The sequence below is a fragment of the Odocoileus virginianus genome, chromosome 25, assembly GCF_023699985.2.
Source record: "Odocoileus virginianus isolate 20LAN1187 ecotype Illinois chromosome 25, Ovbor_1.2, whole genome shotgun sequence".
NCBI classification, from domain to species: domain Eukaryota; kingdom Metazoa; phylum Chordata; class Mammalia; order Artiodactyla; family Cervidae; genus Odocoileus; species Odocoileus virginianus.
Window position 1 is genome coordinate 9,285,861 of NC_069698.1, and position 18,705 is coordinate 9,304,565.

Sequence of the window (18,705 nt, forward strand, 5' to 3'; positions counted from 1 at the left end):
TATATCTGATGCAATACACACAAAACTTTTCACCCAATCACATTTTTTTCCTGTTTTTTAGCCCTATATTTGACTCAGTAACTCCAACTACAGTTATTTGTAACTTTATTGATGCTCCTCCTCACATAGATGCCAAAGGCTTCACTCCTGTCATCTGCACCCTTGAAAGTGTAAACGTGTTAGTCACTATGGCGTGTCCGACTCTGCGACTCCATGAACTGTAGCCCGCCAAGTTCCTCTGTCCATAGAGTTCTCCAAGCATAGAGTTCTCCAGTTCTCAATACTGGAGGGGGTTGCTATTTCCTTCTCCAGGGGAGCTTCCCAACCCAGGGATCAAACCTGGGTCTCCTTCATTGCAGACAGATTCTTTATCATCTGAACACCAGGGAAGCCCATCTGCAATCTGACATCTTTGTTTAAGTTTCTCATCATTTCTCTATCAGACTACAATGTTACCTATTACCTTATTTTACCTCTTCCTTATCCACCCCAACTTCACACAGTCCAGCATTTGCTCTTGTCACAACTTCCAGAACACTTGTGTTTGCTTTCTTTTTCTCATATGCATTCCCTTCTGCTCAAATGCTCTTTTTCTCTAGGTCAAATGCCTCCTTTGTGGACACTTTTCTGATTCTGCTTCCCTCCTGAGTTATTCTCTCTTCCAATTTGCTATGAATATATTTGGCAACCTGCTAAGTATTTACATTTTGTTTCTATCTGTATTTTAACACTGGAGCAGGTTCAAACTAAAGTCAAGTACATCTTTTGCTCCAGAGCTGCTAATGCTCTATGACATAGACCGTTCTCTTTGATTTTTTCTGTGGAAGAAACTGATTTTCCTTGCCTTTTCCCTCCAACTCTCACAGTGACCCTTTACCATTCTGGTAGAAAGGGATTTTTTGTTTGTTTAAATTTTGTGGTTGGAACTCAGGCCTACTTGAAATGTGATAAATGTGCCCACTAAGATCAGGAGAATGACAAACCTGGATGAGCCAGTGGAGTTGTATGAAGCTCCTGGGGTAGACTGGAGCCACCTGGGTTTATTTTTGCCCATTCAAACATCTGCTTGTATTATGATGGTTGTTTTTTTGAGAGATCAAAAGAGCTGGTGTGGAAAGGTTGTTTTCCTGACTGTGCAACACACAAAAGTCATTTAAATGTCCCCTCACTATGCACATAACCATCCAAAACCCATGGGGAATCAGACAGCAATAAGAGCTGGTACCATGCCCACATGGTTAGCCTTGCTGCATTATGACGGAAATAGCCAACAAAACAGACAGATAGCGAGGAAAGACATGGGTGTATAGCGGCATGGAGACACAGTGTCTGTAACGTAATATTTGAGTTTCCAATTCTGTCTTGAGAAAACAAATCAATCTGAGGACAGCTCTACAATCTCCATGGCTGCAGGTGATTTGTCAAAAAGCTCCTCTTCGATCTCTATGGAGACAGAGCTTGATGGCCACATGAGACCTTAGCATTGAGATTAACTCTCATTTGGAAAGCAGAAGTGGGCAAGATAAGCAGTGTGCATGACTGGGCAGGCTGAATGCCAGAGGCCAAGTAGCAAATGATGTCAGCAAGCAGCAATGTTCCTGGCCATTCTCCTCCCAGGATTCTGTTCCTTTCAGCACACTGTGAGTGTACGTCATGGGATGATTTTTGTAACATTCATTTATCAAATATATTATGCTGTTCAATTGACTTTGATATTTATCCATTTATTGGGAACTTACATCTCTCCTGTAACACCATAAAGCCTTAGAACTGGAAAATTCCTTGAAAAGTGAAAGTGAAGTTGCTCAGTCATGTCCGACTCTTTGTGATCCCATGGACTGTAGCCTACCAGGCTCCTCCATCCGTGGAATTTTCCAGGCAAGAGTACTGGAATGGGTTGCCATTTCCTTTTCCAGGGGATCTTCCCGACCCAGGGATCAAACCTGGGTCTCCCACATTGCAGGCAGATGCTTTACCATCTGAGCCACCAGGGAAGCCCAGAAAACTCCTTGGAGATCATTTTTCTGACATCTGCATTTTCTAAAACCCAAAGAGATCTTGCTATGTTGCTACATGAGTGCATGCTCGGTCTCATCTGACTCTGTGTGACCCCATGGACTGTAGCCCACCAGGCTCCTCTGTACATGGAATTTGCCAGGCAAGAATACTGGAGCAGGTTGCCATTCCCTCTCCAGGGGATCTTCCCGACCCAGGGATTGAACCTGGGCTTCCTGCATCGCAGGCAGATTCTTTACTGTTTGAACCACGAGGGGAGATTTTAGTTTGCCTAAAATCCTACCAGTAGTTAGCAATACTGAATGCTGATCTGACTTTGACAAAGCTCACTCTGGAAGCTTTCTCCCAAAAGTGTAAGAAGCCACTTAGACAAGAAATTGTTCATCAAGTTCTTTATCAATTTTTATCATTTATTTGTTTAATAATTACTACTGATAACCATTCAGTTCAGTTCAATTCAGTAGCTCAGTTGTGTCTGACTCTTTGCAACCCCATGACCCGCAGCATGCCAGGCCTCCTTGTCCATCACCAACTTCCGGAGTTTACCCAAATTCATCATAACCATTATTTAATAGTTACTAAATACTATTTAAATTCCCACTGAAAACTTATGAAGCAAGTAGTATAACTGCCCCCATTTTAAAGTTGAGGAAATTGAAGTACAGGATGGTTAAATAACTGACTTTAGGTCCTAAATATACTTTTTATATTTCCCTAGTCCAAGATCCAAAAAAAGAGATGAAAGAGGTAATATAACTAAATGCAAAGGTTTATGCTTTGCATTTAGATTATGATAGCCCTTTAGTCTCTTGTAATATAGAAAATCTGACTGTTTTGCAGCACTTTACATTGGTAAGAATCCGATGTTCCTACCAGATCAAAACAATGTGAGAAAATGCAAGATTGTCTCCAAGTCAGAAATACAATAGATGAAATTCATTCAAATAGCTCGAGTCCATAAATATAAAATTTAATCAAATATATACACTATTGATACTGTGTATAAAATATACAGCTAGTGAGAACATACTGTGTATCACAGGGAACTCTACTTAAGGCACTGTGGTCATCGTCCCTTGAATGGGAAGGAAGCCCAAAAGAGTGGGAGATATGTATACGTACGGCTGATTCATTCTGCTATAGAGTAGAAACTAACCCAACACTGTAAAACAATACTCCAATAACAATTAATTTTTTAAAAATTATTTTCAGGAGGGCCTTGCCAAAGAAAGAAGAGCTGCATGACTGAGACTGTAGAAAGAAAATCTGAGTAATAGGTAACATGAATCTACAGCACATTAGAAATGTGGATTATATGGGCTGGATGAGTCATGTGGGGTACAGTAATTCCTCCCTAATTTATCAAGTCCTTGTAAAGACTGTAAATAAGGTTATGCTGTAAGGTGATTACTATTAAGAATCTACCCATTGTTTCAGTCAAAGCCTCTGGCTAATAAGCAATTTCAATTAGAAGATAATTGCTTTCCAAGTGTGTTAGCATCTATTAACCCCAGGATTACATAGGCATAGAAATGTTAAAGATGATAAAAGAGAATCATTTTTTTCATGCTATAGAATCTATACATGTTGGTATTCTTAATAATTCAAATGTGTTAGAGAATTTGCTCTATGTAACTAATAGGTTGTCTTTTTTTTTTTTTTGAGATGTGTAACTGAGGAAACATTTTAGACTTTTAATGTAAAATTGACATGCTGCTGCTGCTGCTAAGTCACGTCAGTCGTGTCCGACTCTGTGCGACCCCATAGACAGCAGCCCACCAGGCTCTCCCGTCCTTGGGATTCTCCAGGCAAGAACACTGGAGTGGGTTGCCATTTCCTTCTCCAATGCATGAAAGTGAAAAGGGAAAGTGAAGTCGCTCGGTCATGTCCGACTCTGAGCGACCCCATGGACTGCAGCCACCAGGCTGCTCCGTCCATGGGATTTTCCAGGTAAGAGCACTGGAGTGGGTTGCCATTGCCTTCTCCATATTATTGAGATATTTAAGAAAATGTAAGATTGAATAAGTTTTAAAATCTATTATAAGCACTAAATACTTTATAGATGGATTATTATAGAAGATAATTAAACTCCTTCAAACATATTAACTTGTGTTTTATAAAAAACTAGTATATTCAACCTCCTATTTGTACACCAATTAACTACTTGCATATAAAATCAAATATTACTCAAAGTCCCATTAAAAATGACTATTAAAGTCTGCTTATACTTACAGATAAATAGTAAGAATTTGAGCTTGAAATCTTCAAGAATAGCTAAGTTTGATCATTTATAGTTTTAATTACTTATTAATCCTTAAAAATTTCAGAATATAATTTTCAATTACTTAAAACAGGACATCAAGAAAATCTCACACTAAACACTAAGTAAATGGTTGCTTTGCTTCAGAAGCCATGATAAGAATCAAAATAGAATCATATCCTTAAAATGCTAAAATCATATACCAGACCTTGAGATGTTTACACTCAGAGTTACAGGGGAACTAAGATCAAGTGAGGGAAATCAGTTTGATGTTGTTTCTCTCACACTTACATAAAATAAAAAATAAATATGTTGACTGGAATAACAGGGAGACTGCACATGCTTCCTAAATTAATTCTGCTTTCTTTTTTCTCCAAGACTATATAGTTGAATTTGTTGATGATAAATGCCAGTTTGATGCAACTTCACCAAATGCACAGAATATACATTCTAAATATGTGTTTCTGCCCTCTGAAAGTTTTTAATAAAAAGGGAGACATTTCAGTTTCATAAATTACATTATCAGGATTAAGACTTCTGGAGGCTAATTTATATAGAACATCCTTACGACCTTGGGATAATGAAAGATTTCTTGTGACCTGGGAGACTATCTTTTTGATCTTGGGGCAATGAAAGCTTTTTTAGGAAAAAACATGGTTGTATCATCATAAATTATAGGCTGGGCCTCCCAACAACTTCCTTCTAGAGGCTTATGGAGATATTTCTGTTTTCACGTTACCCATTAATTCATATAATGTGACATTTATGCTACACTAATATACCTTCGAATAAATATAACCATAGGCTTGGGCTCCAGTTCCCGTTTCATCACTAATTGTGGTCTCGGGGAAGTCACTTAATGTGCCTTACCCTCAGTTACTTCATGTGTGAACTGAAGTGTTTTGGGTAGAAATGAGTGAGATGACTTCCAGTTATAAAGAGCCAATGAATGTATAACATTTTAACAACTATAGGAGAATATAGTGACCAGTTCCCTGGAGCCTTCTTTTTAAAATCACTTCCCTTATCAGAATTTAGGCTTTACCATATCAGGAGGATTTAGAGATTCTCTACTGCCTTTTCACTCTGTCCACGGCCATCAATGAAGTGGCAAATATTTCATCTAGAACATCCTCATATCTATCTCTTGTCATTTTATAAGAAATAAAACCATAAGAGGTCTCTCAGTCTAATCTCAATAATGTTTAAAAAGGCAATAGCCTTTTGAATTGCACTGTACCTCCACAGACAAAAGTGGTAAAATTAAAATTACATGAAAATAAGCTGCTATTGGTTTTACACTTTTATTTATTTCTCCTTGAGTCTATATCTTTGTTTGTTTCTCAAAGGTCTCAAAGGCTTTTAGGAAACAATAATCACAAAATAAAATAGAGTGCTGGTAATTTATAACAGTGCTTTATTCTGCCTCAAATACATTTTCAACCCTGTTCTCATTAACATTCATAATTTTTCTGTCATGTTGAACTATTTGGGGGGATTGTAATATTAACCTTCATGACATCACTCTGAGGAATACATCATAGAGAACAGAGCTGCTTTTGTTTTTTAGATGTAGGAATTGATGCCAAGTGGTTAATTTTTTGCTAGGCAGTGCATGCTTGTAATATGTAATATAAAAGGAGGTAAATAAAAGCAGCTTTCATAGTAATAATTTCTAATATCTCTAACTCAGTTATCTGCTAACAAAATTGCATCCACAAAGTACTACACTTTGGGACATAATGAAATGAGATCCAGCAAAGTTTTAGCTAGTTGTAACTATAGTAGAATATACACACAAAAGCATTACTTAAGAATTGATGTTAAAGCCAGGAAAATCTAAAATTTAACTCTTTCTATTTAAACATTTCAATAAGCACCACATTGTTTCTGTTTTATGAATTTAAAAGGTTAGTCATCAATCACTGGAAGTGATTATTATATCAAATCCTTACTCTGAAAATCATAATTAAGAGAAAATATTAAGCATTAATCTTGACTTTCAAGGAAAGGCAGTATTTTTGTTTTAAAATGACTCATTAAAAAAAAGTTTGTATATGTAGGAAATACAGTAAAAATATTACAGATTATCCTGTTATTTCAATATCTTTTTATTTGCAATTTATCTTAATAAAAACTCAAATTAAGGGAACTATTGGTTACATATTCTCTAACTGTGATAAGGAGGAACTCATTTTGCTTCTCTTGGTCTTTCTTGTTATCTGTAAAATAATGACCTACATGATCTAAGTGATGGCCTAAAGCTGGGTTACAGAACCTTTGAAAAAGGACATTTCATCTTTTATTAAGGAAAGTTGGAAGTGGTGGGGGGAGGCAGAAGTCAATCTAACATTTACAGGATGAGTCAATGATGTCACAATATTAGAGAATGAGAGTTTTGAAGGGGAGGAGAATTATCACTTCTTAAGAAGACAGCTTATGAGCTTTTGTATTTTAGATGAGATGAACACAATTCCAATAAAATTATAGCCCAGCAATATCCAGGGTTAGGAATGAAGACATAATTTTAAATACAACTTTGCAGCTCTCTCTCACAAACCAAAATGGATCCTGGAATCTGAAGAACCAGGAAAGTTCTGGAGACAGCTGTGGGTCACAAGAAACAAAGTGAACTGCCCTCAGGGTCACTCTCAAACAAAAGTGAGTGAGGGGAAGGAGGTGAGCAGAGGTCAAAGGTGAGCAAAAGGATGCATTATTTAAGTGGACGAGGTTCCAGACAGTGTTTCATTGTAGCTAGTACCTTTGGCAAGTTTAAACATAGATCTTCGGAGGTGAGGAGACCACACCTCTCTTAACAGCATGAAAACCAAGGCTTATCATGACAAATGTCTCTGACCCAAAGAATTACACAGAAAGTGTCATCCAGCAATACATGCTTAATTGCTAAGTGAATTTCAGTGGGTGTTTACTGTGGTCCATTCATTGAAGGACTCCATAAAATATAAATGGGATTTAAAGAAAAGTAGGAAACAGATCTTTCAAAAACATTAAAATGATCTCATTTTCTCCTTCTTGTGGTATTTGAAAATCTAAATAAATTAACTGCCTTCACAAACAGAAATCAAAGCAATGGAACAAAGAACAGCTTTGCTTTCAAGCTATCTGAATATCCCTTGAGTTTATCTGACCCATTTAGAAGAATTCTATAACCCAAAGGCTGTGCTGAAAATTGTGGGTTTAGATTAGAAAAACCGTTTGAAATAATTACTGCGGTAGTATATTAGTGGGTCAGGAACAACAACAGTGTTGCCGTATATATCCCATACTATATACAACATAGTGTATACCCCATACTATATATGGGATAGTATAGGATGGAGTGGATAGACTATTTTTGTAAAATGTATATGTGCTGTACATGTATGGATGGATGTGTGTTTACTAGACCACAATGCAAAATGTCTGACTATGAGTTATAGTAAGAGGTTTGAAACTCAGGAGTTTAGAAACATGAGTCTAAAGGTACTAAAATTAGAAACGTAAGAGGCTAAAGACTAAATGTAGAAACATGGTACCCATGGTTCCCTATCCACAAACATGTTTCAATTGGCCAAACAAAAGAAGCAAGCAAAACGAAAACAGCATCCCCAGCCTCAACTGTTCACAAGAAAACATAGTCCATGTTCTGAGTAAGGACTCAAAGCTAAATTATAGTCATTATTTGTGTCTTAGAGGATTAATGTTATAAATATATATTAAGGAAGTAGAGGGGATAAATACTTATACAAGGAAGTTTCTGAATTTAAGGAGAAAGAGAGGAAGATAACTAGACAGCAATTAGTACTAGAGGAAATTTTTCACAAAGGGATCACTGATACTAGAAAAGAGAAAAACAATTGAAAGATATTCAAGGGGCTGGAGAGAAGACAATTTGTAATGATAGTGTAATGATAGTCCTCTTTTGCTCATTGGTACAATGTTGTAAATACATAGAGAATGAAGACTGAACCCTCTTTGCCTTTCTGTTTCTTGATAGAGTGGGGAGAAAAGGCAGCCTCTTGCACAGAATTAGATAATTAATATCTATCTGGTGAGTAAACAAAAAATTGTTGTTGCTTAGTTGCTAAGTCGTATCCAACTCTTCTCGAACCCATGGACTGCAGCCCACCAAGCTCTTGTGCCCATGGGATTTTCCAGGCAAGAATACTAGAATTCCCTTCTCCAGGGGATCTTCCTGACCCAGGAATTGAACTCACATCTCTTATGTTTCCTGCACTGGCAGATGGATTCTTTACCACTGAGTCCCCTGGGAAGCCCAAACAAAAGATTAGGGCTGGTATTTTTAGTGACTCTTTATAGGAATGAATTCATGTCAATAAAACCACAGTAGCACTGTACAATTTTCTCCAGCATTTTAGCAAGAAAACCCCACAATTTCAAAGGTGCTGTCTAGACCAGAGAATATAATCTGTGCCTAAGAAGATGGAATGAGCCATAGGAAGATTAAACTCAGCCCTGCTTCATTGCAGCACACTCACCAGCCACATGAACCACTTGACCACAGAAATGGGCAGCACACAATAAGACTTTCTGAAAATATAAGTACCATTGTTCAAAGTTTCATGTTCAAATCTCTAGTTATTTCTCTGTGACATACATGAGCCTCATCCAACTTGGGAATCATGTAAGAAATTATAGACTAGTTCCCTCTTGTTATGTTACACTTGTAACCAGAAAGCTACTCTTTTAAAGTTGGCGTAGGCTAAAAAAAAAAAAAAGTCATTTTAACTTTTAATGAAAAGAACATTTGTTTACAATGAAAAAAATCTAAAAATAAATCATTGCAAAGCCAAAGTATGAGGTTAATTTTCTGTATCCATAGCAGAGCTGCCTGCATTAACCTAGGGAGTTTTAAGAAATACAGAAACCCAGATCTCTCCCTCCAGTAATTCTAATGAGTATGTATCCCTCCCAGGTGGTGCTAGTGGTAAAGAACCAGTCAATGCAGGAAATGTAAGAGACTCGGGTTCAATACCTGGGTTGGGAAGATCCCCTGGAGGAGGGCATGGCAATCCACTCCAGTATTCTTGCCTGGAGAACCCCATGGACAGAGGAGCCTGGCGGGCTATAGTTCACGGGGTTGCAAAGAGTCAGACACGACTGAAGTGACTTAGCATGCATGTAGCATCCAAAATTAAGAACCACTGAGACAGAAGAACAAGGTTTTGCTACAGTTGAGATTTCATTTACAGTTGTCTATTTTTTATTGGTAAGCAGATTATTTTTTTTCTTCACCATGGCTCTGCAACAGGCATCTGAAAACAGAACCTCCAAAGAAGGACAGTGCCACTTGATGCTTCACCAATGCAGCTTTTGTCCACAAGAGTCAGCCAGTCAGCAACATAATATATTTATGAAACTATAGAAAATGAGTTAAGGTTCAACTATGGTTGCTTTGATATAGTTCTGAGAAATAAAGTGAGAGATATTATCAGAAGCAAAACATTTATAGGAAGAGAAACAGGGAAGCTTCTTTCTCACTAGGAGACTTATCCTCTTGTGGTTCTTCTCTAGTCAAGTGAAGCAGGATTTTAATGTTTCCTCAAATAATCATGACACTTCACAAGGCTGATGAATCCTACAAATGGACTGCTCTGATCATATGCACCTGCTCAAATTCCGTCATCATTTCTAATACCTTTTCCTACTCACCTGCCCAACTTCAGGTCTTTAAACTCCCACATCCAACCAACCAACCCACTCTAGACTTTACATAGTTCCCAAAAATTAGAAGTTATTTTACACATCTATAGTTTTGCTCGCTTTGCTGACTTTGTTTGGAAAACTCTTCTTTCCAACTCCATTCAGCCTTTCAAGAATCAGCTCAAACACAGGTCTTTTTTCAAAATATTCCTCTATCATGACAACTGTTCTTGCTTGTTGAGTTATCAAATTGACCATCAGAGTCTTTACATCATTCTATAATAGTTTTAAACATGTGTTACACTTAGATCAAAGTTTATCAAAGCCAGCACTATTGACATTTTAGACTGGATAAATTCTTTGTTGCAGGGTGTTTTAATAGCATTGTAGGATGTTTAAAGGCATCCCTGGCTTCTACCAACTGTCTGCCAGAACTCCCCCTTAAGTAATGACCACTTCATATCCCAGACACTGACAAATGCCTCCTGCTGTCAAAATCATCCCAGATGTGCATCTTTGATATTTCCTAATAAACCTGTAAATTTCATAAAGGCAAGAATGCTATATTCATCTTTGTATTTAGTATTTAGCATAATGCCAGGTCCACTGTAGATTCTCAAGATATGTTTGTTAAAAGAATGATTATCTTGTTACAAAAGTGATATTGATAGTAACACACTGTGAAAATATAGAAAATCAAGTATATCAACATCTATCCTGACCATGATAATACTTAATTTTTAAGAATTACATCACTAATGAAGTTAAAATTTTCAATTTCATCAAAACTTCACTTAAATTAAAATCCTCAAATTCACATACCCACCACTAGAAATTATTTGTATTGATTTTGATGTGGTATTAATTTTTAAATTAAACTCATGGAGGTTATGAAATTCCAGCTGAGGTATTTCAAACCCTAAAAGATGATGCTGTGAAAGTGCTGCACTCAATATGCCAGCAAAATTGGAAAACTCAGCAGTGGCCACAGGACTGGAAAAGGTCAGTTTTCATTCAAATATCAAAGAAAGGCACTGCAAAGAATGTTCAAACTACCACACAATTGCACTCATCTCACACGCTAGCAAAGTAATTCTCAAAATTCTCCAAGCCAGGCTTCAACAGTACGTGAACTGTGAACTTCCAGATGTTCAAGCTGCATTTAGAAAAGGCAGGGGAACCAGAGATCAAATAGCCAACATGCGTTGGATCATAGAAAAAGCCAAAGAGTTCCAGAAAAACATCTATTTCTGCTTTATTGACTATACTAAAGCCTTTGACAGTGTGGATAAAAGCAAACTGTGGAAAATTCTGAAAGAGATGGGAATACCAGACCACCTGACCTGCCTCCTGAGAAATTTGTATGCAGGTCAGGAAGCAACAGTTAGAACCGGACATGGAACAACAGACTGGTTCCAAATCGGGAAAGGAGTACATCAAGGCTGTATATTGTCACCCTGCTTATTTAACTTATATGCAGAGTACACCACGAGAAGTGCTGGGCTGGATGAAGCACAAGCTGGAATCAAGATTGCTGGGAGAAATATCAATAATCTCAGATATGCAGATCACACCACCTTTATGGCAAAAAGTGAAGAAGAACTACAGAGTCTCTTGATGAAAGTGAAAGAAGAGAGTGAAAAAGTTGGCTTAAAATTCAACATTCAGAAAACTAAGATCGTGGCATCTGGTCCCATCACCTCATGGAAAATAGATGGGGAAGCAATGGAAACAGTGACAGATTTTATTTTAGGGGGCTCCAAAATCACTGCAGATGGTGACTGAAGCCATGAAATTAAAAGATGCTGGCTCCTTGGAAGGAAAGTTATGACCAACCTAGACAACATATTAAAAAGCAGAGACATTACTTAGCCAACAAAGGTCCATCTAGTCAAAGCTATGGTTTTTCCAGTAGTCGTGTATGGATGTGAGAGTTGGACTCAAAGAAAGCTAAGCAGTGAAGAATTGATGCTTTTGAACTGTGGTGTTGGTGAAGACTCTTGAGAGTCCCTTGGACAGCAAGGAGATCCAATCAGTCCATCCTAAAGGAAATCAGTCCTAAATATTCATTGGAAGGACTGATGCTGAAGCTGAAACTCCAATACTTTGGCCACCTGATGTGAAGAACTGACTCTTTAGATAAGATCCTGATGCTGGGAAAGATTGAAGGTGAGAGGAGAAGGGGACAACAGAGGATGAGATGGCTGGATGGCACCATCGACTCAATGGACATGAGTTTGAGTAAGCTCCGGGAGTTGGTGATGGACAGGGAAGCCTGGACTGCTTAAGCCCATGTGGTCTCAAACAGTTGGACACGACTCAGCAACTGAACTGAATTTTTAAAAAATGAGATTTTAGGTCTAGAACTCTGATTTGAAATTACACCTAGGTATATAAAACTCAGAGTAAAAATTGATTGAATCTAGTTACCTGATTCCAGGTTTTGTTTTTTTTTTTAACACTCAGCTAGTATTTTTATGTTCTCTAAATAGCTTTAGTTAATTACTTCACTTTAAAAAAAATGTTCATCTAATACCTTATGTCTTGTATATAATATTTCCAAGCTTTTAAATTATTACAAACTAAAACCCACCAAAGTTAATTATAGTCCCTTCCTAAGTCTCCTTTCACTCCACTATCATTGACGGAACACATTTCTATGATAGAATTGATAAAGTAAGGAATTTTAAAATGCAGATATACATACTTTAATTTTAAATACTTATTCAAAATAAGTTCTTAAATAGAGTTGCTGTGCCAGAATTCAACCATATGAGCACAAATATACATGGTACACAAATAAAGGTAAGTTTTAAAAATGTATTCTGTGATAATGATCTAAAATTTCTAGGAGATTAGTATTTTAAAAACTATCAAATATTTTAATTTCTTATATCCAAAGTATTATTAATTACATTTGAAACAGAAAGAAAAGTTAGCCATGAGTTTTTTCTTTCCAATTCCATAGTATATCTTACCTAGAGAAAAATAGCTTAATTTGAAAGTACAATTCATGTAATGTACAAAAGATTTTCATTCAGTGGTTTAATGATGGTATGTTTCACTAAGAGACAGTGCAGTTACATGAACACTGGCTATTTATTAGATAAGCATATTTGAGCAAATATCATATTTTAAATTTTACATTTTGACAATAAATGGTCTTCCTTCTTATTCTATCTAATGATGTGATTTCATATTAAATGACTATAATATTATTGAAAGTTTAAAGTTAACCTCATTTTAAAGAAAATCTTAACATAACAAATAAAGCCACTGGGCGGGGGGGGGGGGGGGGGGGGGGGGAAGCCACTGACATTTTCATTTGGTCTCAGTTTCCTTTTAACCAAGTAAAAATATCTTACGTATTCAATATCTGAATTTTTCACATACACAGCAATAGAAATAACAAAATGTCATATTAATCTAAATTTAACTTTGCTGAGTTGGTTCTCTATATGACTTTGTCACTTTAAAAAAGCCCATAAATATACATGTATCTAATTTTGGTTTTCATATTTCTTGAAGTACTAGTACATATAGCCTACTGTGAATTCTAGAAAATTAATACTTTAAACCAGGGCTCAGTAAACTCAGTAAACAGTAGGCTGAATTCTACCCATCCTCTATTTTCCTATGTGTCGTGAACAAAAGCAGTTTTCATATTTTTAAATAATTGAAAAAATCCTTCATTTCTTTCATTTCACGAAAAGCCAAAATTATATGAAATTTAAAAATTCTAGTCTCTGGAATTCCCTGGTTGCCCAGTAGTTAAGATTGTGCTTCCACTGCAGGAGGCAAGAGTTTGATCCCTGATCAAGGAACTAACATCCAAGCCAATGTGCCATTTGGCCAAAAAAAAAAAAAAAAAAATCCATTGTCTGCAAATGAAACGTTATTGAAAAATCACTACACTCACTTGTGTATGTATTTTTCTAAGGCTACAATATCAAATTTGAGGAGCCATGACTGAGAACAAAAAGACTAAAATAGCCACTGTCTGCCCTTCACAGAGTTTAGAGATCCTGCTTTAAACAATTAGTATGTGGATATCATACACACAACATGTAAATCTATGAAATAGGACACTGTACATTTCTAAGGGGATTTCTTTCAGCCAATACTGTTTTCTCAATAACATATTTTTCTCTGTAAACCTTGGTAAAGGCCATTGTGTGTGAAGTGGCTTCAGCCATGTCGGACTCTTTGTGACCCCATGGACTGCAGCCCACCAGGCAACTCTGTCGATGGGATTCTCCAGGCAAAAATACTGGAGTGGGTTGCCATTTCCTCCTCCAAGGGATCTTCCTGACCCAGAAATCGAACCCTAGTCTCTTATATCCCCTGAACTGGCAAGTGGGTTCTTTGCCACCAAATACTTACTACGATGCTTTTAAAATATTTGTAAAACTATTACTGAACTAGGGAACTGATCATTTACTATTTTGAGGTATACCTTTTTTTTTTAACCTCATCACTGAAGTCTTGAGAGTTTGAAATTCCTATACTTCCCCACTTGAAGTCAAATAACAAGATATCTAATAATAATCATCAATGACTCTGAACCTGTAAACTCAGGCTAATATTAACTTTAGCATATCTTAGTGAAGCTGTTACGCCTGGTTTCCAGGTATACCATTTTGTAATGAAGACAAAACATAACAATCCAGATCAAGTTTAATTTTTAGTCTTGACTCAGTCTACATTCCAGCTTAAATACAGGAAAAGAAAAAGCACATGAATTTGGTAAATTAACCAAAAAGTTGAATTCATTGCAAGCAATACTGCTAATAGGTGATTAAATGATGCAAAAGATTATCATTCTCTCCTAATGAAATTAACACTATTCAAGCTCTTGAAAAAGCTATAGAAGCATAAATTGTCAGTAATTCTCTTTGATGCCTGAACTAAATAGATAATAGTCTAAGCATCTGCTCATAGTTCAAAAGTTACCTTTAAAATAAGATTTCCTTGCAGAAAAATTCAATTTTTATTATCTTCTCACATTATTATAGACCTTTTTTAAAGAGGGGGCAAAAGTTTTAAATGTCTCAAAAGGAATGTAGAATTTGTTTTAATATTTTACATGATCTCGCTACTACATTATATGACTTTTAACTGAAGCCTGGTATCCTGTAGTCCATGGGGTCACAAAGAGTCAGATAACAACTGAGCAACTGAACTGAACTGAATGATGACTGTATTTGATTTTTAGGACATTTCTGAAAATCTCTAAAGAAAATGGACATACAGCATATTTTGAGACTTTTATATTCTTCTAACCATTATAACAATCAGTGAAGAAAAATCAAAATTCATTTAGGGCCATTAAAAAATGTATAACTGGGAGCAATGGTTCAAATAATAGTTATGATACGTGCCTCATAAGAAAGCATAATAAAAAAGCATTTTTTATTGTGTTTTAAAAGAAATATTAAGGTTTTAACTAAAATCAACTCCTTTGTTTTGCTACCAAGTTTATTTAAACAGACAGTTTAGAATTGTTTTCCTTTGGCCCTTAAAATGAATTGTGAGAAACCAATTTAGAGTAGCAAAACAAATAATGTCACACTCCTAAAAACCAAAAAGGTTATTATCTCCAACACTGGAATCTAAGAAGTAAGTTCTCTTTCTTAACACCCCAAATAACTGGTTTTACCAAAGGCGATCTTGGAAAGGAGGAGCCTTAGAGATCACCCAAGAAATGGAAATCACAACATTCCCTCTAAGTCACGGATGACTTTTCCCAGGTTATGTGAGACTCCATGTCAATTCTAACAATACCAGGTTCATCTTTAAAATAATTTTCATTAAAAAAAATAGATCATAATTATTTTAAACTATCATATCATCTTTGTAATGAGAGATGATGCCATATTCAGCCAACATTTTATGGTATGATAGAACTCAGATAAGAAATCTCAAATATAAATTGCCTGCCTGTTTCTATTAATGGAACATCTGTGGGCTGAAGCCAATTGTTGGTGGACCATGGATGGGACTCAAGCCTGGAATACAATGGTGTGGCAAAACCTGTCCAACATTTGACCTGAAGCTCTAATGTTAGAATCAAAGAAGTTTCCTAAAGGGTCAGTTCTTTCTACAAATTTAATCAAAATATTTCGGATGAATGGGACTACAGTTCACAAAATAAAGTTTTGTTTCTATATTTCTGCTCCCAAATATGGGAAGATGTTTTTCCTTTTGGTACATTTAATTCCCAGTCCAGCTTCTACCCATCCCTGGAATCACACTATCAGAAGAGTTTTACTAGAGGCTTCCTTGTATCATAAAACACTATTAAATTAAAATGAATTTTCCATGCTTACTAAAGAACATTTGCTGTCACATTAGGCGGCTTAAGTGCTGGGCACTTACCCAAGTCCTCGGATCTGTGGAATCAGCTGTTTTCCATGTGCCTGGCTCCGTGGCGTGTGGCTGAGTGCTCAAATCCCTGGCCCTACCACACTTACTCAGAAAAGACTGTATCCTTCAAATGGGAGATGAGCTGCTCATTATGAGAAGTCTAAAACAAAAAACAAAAAACTGGATTTTAGACAAGCAAATGTTTCCACAGGCCCCAGAAGGTTTTATAAGACTAATCATCACCAACATGAAACTTGAGCTCATCTTTTATAAACTTTTGTCTCCTTCCAGCTATATCTCTTTCAATTTTCATTTCATTCCCTCTTTTTTTCTACCTGCTTTTGATCTTCTATTTTATACTATAGAGAAGTCTCGAGTGGTATGCAAGAAGCGAGCCATCGTCAGCCTGATGAGGGAAAGTCTGCTGGTCTAGAAAAAAAATCATAAAGTAAGAAACAAGACCTGAGACTGGATGGGGAGTTAATCTGCATGGTTATCAATGTCCTGTTGTGCTTCGTGAAAGATGCCTGGTCCTTTCAATACCATATTTCATGCAGCGATGAAAATGGGATATGGAATACCATAGTGAAAGCTGGTTTGATTGGGATAATAATGACTAAGAAGCCATCAATGCAAAAAACCCAACAGGAATCAATTATGAATAAAGAACTAGACACTGAACCTGCTTCATATTCTCTGCTTTTGATTAGAGGCCTCCACCAGCCTTTGGAGCCTTGGGATAGGTTTGGACTTCATCTAAGTATTTCACCCCAATAGCTATTATATTTCTCCTTGAGTAAAAAGTGGGAACCTGAGTCTTGGGTGCTACAGGGAAAGTTTTTTGAAATATTCTGATCAGAGTAAAGCTTTTCTTCATGTACTGTGCTTAGGAATGACTGTGGGCTAGACTGGAGCGCATTGTATAGATTTATATTATTCCATAGGCTATTAAATAATAATGGCTATCCTGAAAAATCACATTATCTTATCAGTAATACCACTAGCTGCTACCTTTATAAAATTTTGCTTGATTCAATTGGCTCAGGGTACCTTAACATTTACATTCTCTGTTGCCTCTGTGATAGAGGCAAGTTGTCTATAGCTTCTGTGAACTGAGATTAAAATCCAAGAGTTCAGCCGTTTAAGATTTCTAGTAAATCCCCTGAACCAACCTCTTTCCCTAAATGGTGAGTGAATTTAAAGCTAATATAACTACTAAAAAAAAAAAAAAATAGCCAGGGGCTTGTCACAGTGCCTTCTATCTTCTATTTAGTATTGAAAAAGAGTTTCAAGAACTTAACAAATACAGGTTTATGTTTTTCAGGGAGGTGTCAGCTCCATAAACAAGTATAGTTATAATACTATTCTACTCATGAGCAAATATGAGGTACATGAATCTACCAACTTTTTGAATCCCATCAATATAAAATTCCTTGTATTTTTTTGGTTAAAAACATAAAAGCGATTCTAGGAAACCTCTTTTTAGGCCTTCCTAATTATGTTGACAGAACTGCAGCTTTATTCTCCGGAGGCTATTTTACTTTATAATGAAACTTTTCAACTAGATGTTTTCAAGCAATGTTTCAGGTTTTACTTTGAATGCCATGGTTTCTGCCATGGTTTCTACTATTTTAAAAGTTAAATAAAAATGCAACATGTTCAAGTAGCAATTAATAAATTCTGTCATTTATAGCAAAAAAAAAAAAAAAGAAAGAAACCAGTAGCTTCTATTCTATTTGAAAATGAGCATTTCATAAATATTGAATACCATCACCATTAGTTGGTTAGCTAAAAAGATAGTAATTCCATTAGAGGCTTCCAGCAAGGAGGATATAAAATAGTTAAGATGAAGTGGCTGACATTATTTGTTACTACTTTGCTTTAAAAACACAGTGAGCAGCAATGTTGTATGTTCTACAGACTTCCAAGGGGAAATTTTACCAGTTGTTTGAAAACTGTGAGCCCTTTATTAATGGGATTTCTTGTCTTATAGTCTGTGAGACTTGGTTGAAGATATACTTAGTTGCCCATGCAGTATATGCTTGTATCAAAGAATAATTTAAGCCTTATAAAATATTCATCCGTATCTGATAGCACCAGAAGTGGAAATCTGACAGTCATCCTGTCCAGAAAAGGACTTACTTAATGTTTCATAATCAGAGGAAGTGACCAATACCCTTTAGTTCCTAAAAAGGCTGAATGTAGGTTATGGAGGCACCCTGATTCGTAACTGTTTCCTCAAACTACATGGCTCCTTCCCAACTTCCTTTAAAGATTATACAACTCAGATCTCAATGACTGAATTCCTCCAGCTGAAAAATGAAAGTAAAATGACTCCCTTGTCACATGGAGTAGGAATACTGCCCAGTTAATGAGTCGATGCTCTGGGACCTTGCTTA

The 18,705-nt window shown here is 36.3% G+C and overlaps 1 protein-coding gene across 1 annotated transcript in view; it reads right to left on the bottom strand.

The window, feature by feature from the left end:
• The window catches only part of ZPLD1 (zona pellucida like domain containing 1), a 78,548-nt gene extending 62,087 nt beyond the window's left edge, over nucleotides 1–16,461 (bottom strand). The window contains exon 1 of the mRNA XM_070454951.1: nucleotides 16,319–16,461. The gene's annotated coding sequence lies outside the window, so the exon portion shown is untranslated. The remainder of the gene's footprint in view (nucleotides 1–16,318) is intronic.
• Nucleotides 16,462–18,705: the final 2,244 nt, after the last annotated feature.